At 35.4% G+C, this 3,596-nt stretch overlaps 1 pseudogene; it reads left to right on the forward strand.

Moving 5' to 3' along the window:
- The first annotated feature begins 517 nt into the window (after positions 1 to 517).
- Positions 518 to 2,173, forward strand: LOC149537254 (adenylate kinase 1, chloroplastic-like; annotated as a pseudogene).
- The last annotated feature ends 1,423 nt before the right edge of the window (positions 2,174 to 3,596 follow it).

Raw genomic sequence — 3,596 nt, forward strand, 5'->3', positions numbered from 1 at the left:
ATATCAGGTATAAAACTCCATTAAGGGTAAACATGGGTATGAAAATTATTTTCTGAAAGAATATACCAATTTTTGAATCATCATAATCATAAGAATTTATATATTTATCTGGGCATATATGTGGGCCCTCATATATACTCAAATAAATATACGAAAATAGATTGGTTAAAGAAAATAATCACCTTTCCATACTTAATATTTTGGAAAGTCACAATTTATAAAAAGTCACAATATTTACCTTGGTTCAAAAATATAACCTCAAAGTAATAAGAACATAAAGTCATGGGGCAAGAAAAGATCTCCCCATTTTTCTCATACTATGCCTTCACGATGGAAAGTGATTCAAAAAGAATTTTTTTTGAAATAAAACATTAAGAAAGATATAACTAAAAAAAAACTTAGTAATTAATGATAGAGGTCAGATTTGGCAGATAAGAATATACTAAAAAGAGTTTAAAAACTTTTCTAAAAAAAAGTTTGAATAAAGCTTGTAATGAGTAAAAGAGATTTAAAAACAATGAATAATTACATGCCAAAAATAGGTTGAAAAGAGGCAATAATAAAAGCAAAAGATGCCTCTGTCAAGAACTAAAAAAAGAAGAAAGAATCTTGCATGAAAAGACAAGAAAAAGTTACAACAGACATTGCAACATCTAAATAAAGGAAAAAGAAAACTGATACCAATTAAAACTGTTTTCACAATTTTCTCCTCTCATTTTGCTTCTTCAAATTTGCATCTCGTCTGCAAATCCTCGAGTAAAGTTTGAGTTGATTCTGGCAATTTTGCTTCATAAAATTTGCCTCTTGACTGCATTTCTTAGAGGAAAGTTTCTGTTGATTGAACTCTCGGCACTCCAGTGTTGAAAATAGAAAGAACTTTGACAACAACGCCTGGAGGTAAAAAGGAAGAGGCTATAGTAACAGTCACTGAAACGATTGAAGTACCGGTTGAGGGCGATGTGCCAAAGCATGAAGAAACAGTAGTTGTTTCTGAAAATGTAGCTAATTTAGTTGTTGTTGTTTTTGCTCCATTGGCGGAAACATCTGCTGAGACTTTGGGGGGTGCCCCTTCTCCATACACATGGTGAAGAAAGAACTAATGTGATCCTTCTGAAGTTTCTCCAAGCCAGAGATTTCATGCTCAAGAACACAATTCTCTGGAGGAAACGATTCAGTGCTGATAGTATTTTGGAAGAGGATTTTGGTACTGAATACGATGGTGTGGCTTACATGCATGGGTATGATAAGGAAGGGCATCCAGTGTGCTATAATGTTTATGGGGTTTTCCAGGACAAGGAGACTTACCAGAAGACAATCGGTTCTTTTCGCAAAATTACACATCATCTGTTGCTTATGATTATGATTGGTGGGAATTAACATATCCTTTGGTGGCTCTGAAAGCAAGCGTTGTTAAAACGAGCGCAATGTTGTTTTTCATGATCTGGCGGCACAAGCGGACGGTCATTTGGTCGGCAGGGGAGTGCAGTGGGTTTTCATTGGCAGCCCTGGCGTGGATAAGAGCGCTTACGCTAGTAAACTTGCTGAATTGCTGAATGTACCACACATTTCCATGGTGAATTTGGTCAGGGAAGAACTTAGAGTGCAATCATCGCTGTCAAAGCAGCTTTCAGCTGCTGTAAGCCAAGGGAAACTTCTTCCAGACAACATTATCTTTAAATTGCTATCAAAATGATGGGAACTTGGAGATAAGCTTGGAGAAACAGGATTTATTTTAGATGGATTTCCACGAACAAGGGTTCAAGCTTAGATCTTGGATCGCGTGGCAGACATTGACATGGCTATCAACTTCAAATGAAAAGAGGAGGTCAACCTAATCAGGAGGTGTTTAGGAAGGAGAACATGTTCACATTGCGGGAGGACTTTCAATGTGGCAAATACCGATTCCAAGGTTTCAAATGTAGGGTTGAACATTCCCATGTCACCTGCATAGACACTCTGTACTTGTTTAGGAAAGTTTGTCACTGGTGCAAGTGATGCTGAAGAAATTCTCAAGGAAAAACTCTGTATCTACTCAGAGCAGAGAAAAGCTCTTGAAGCTCATTACTGCAATCAAAAGAAGCTTCTAAATTTTGAGGTTCTCAGAGACAAGAAGGAAACATGAACAGGACCCAATTTCATTATATGGGTCAAACACAGAAAAAAAACTAGCTGAACTGGTCAATTGACCCGCGTAAAAAAATTGAAGAACAATAGTTCTACAGCTTGCGAGCTTTGCAAGCACAACCAACATTTTAGGCATAGGAAAAAATTGAAAAAAAAATTCTTTATCAACAATATATCATAACAAGAGTTAAAAAAATGATATCTAGATAGGAAAACCTTTTGGCGGCAAGCCTGCCAAAGGGGGTTAGATGATAAACTAATATAAAATAAGAAGTAAACTGCACAAATTAGAGCACACAAAAGTTAATCAGGTTCAGTGGTAAACCAGCCAAATCCAAAAAAAATTCAATTTCTTCCATCTTAAGAAGATTAAAGAAGAAATTAGTGAAATCTCTCTCAAGAGTCTCCTTCGAATCGTACCATCATGCAAACACTCAAAACAAAGATTAAACTGCTCTGATACCATGTTAGAAATGGAAAAAGAAATCTGTAAATAAGCAATACCAGGAAAGAATCTAAGTGAGTAAATGCATGAAAAGATATTACCATTAAATAGGAGAGAGAAAGCTTCAAGCTCCAACACCATGAGACAAGATATTTGGAAAGGGGAAAGCAAAGAAAACCCCTTGTGACATTATGAATGAGGCATGAAAAGCCTAAGAAGAAAGAGAGAGAGAGAGAGAGAGAGAGAGAGAGAGAGAGCAAGAGAGCAATGCTCATACAATATTTGATAAGAGGAAGAAACCTCATTGTTGAATGAGATAGGAGGGTCATCTCTTAAATAGAGATGAGAGAGAGGAGTTAGAATGTAACTCCCATGTCTATGAATGCCACCATTCATATGTGTGTGAAGCCAAGTGTGAGATTCCTCTTAAGGAGGAATAATCTAAAATTAGAAATTACAATACATATTTATCCTCACATATTCCACTAGATGACAAAATAAGATGTAGTGGAAAAATGACAAAAAAGAAATATATTAGGATACCTTGGTTTATATCCTAATATATTATAATAATAAATAAAGGAGGTCTAACCTTGGTTTATAAATACACCAAGGAAAGATTACAACTTCTAACAGTTCCATTCTGACTATTAGGTGCTCTACAATTCCTTGCAATATGTCCAGGATTCTTACACTTGTAACATACAAATTGTTTCCTTTCTCCATTGAGTTTTTCTCCATCATTAGATATGCTTAGTGATCTTCCTCTTTCATTGCCTACAGGGTTAGGGTTCCTAAAAAATCTACAATTTTCGTTATTACCATCAAACTTAGGTTTTTTAGAATCTACTACTTTATGTCCATAACCATGACAATTATAACAATAGAAATTAGTAATAGGTTTGAAAAACTTACCTATGTAATCTCTTTTCATATGACCAACTTCATTTCATATGAAACATCTACCTCTAAATTCATGTTTGACTTCCTTGGGTGGTTCATCTTGCTTAGGTTTATCAACTTTCTC

The sequence above is a fragment of the Cupressus sempervirens genome, chromosome 10, assembly GCF_028749045.1.
Source record: "Cupressus sempervirens isolate cs-2001-9-10 chromosome 10, ASM2874904v1, whole genome shotgun sequence".
In the NCBI taxonomy this organism is placed as follows: Eukaryota; Viridiplantae; Streptophyta; class Pinopsida; order Cupressales; family Cupressaceae; genus Cupressus; species Cupressus sempervirens.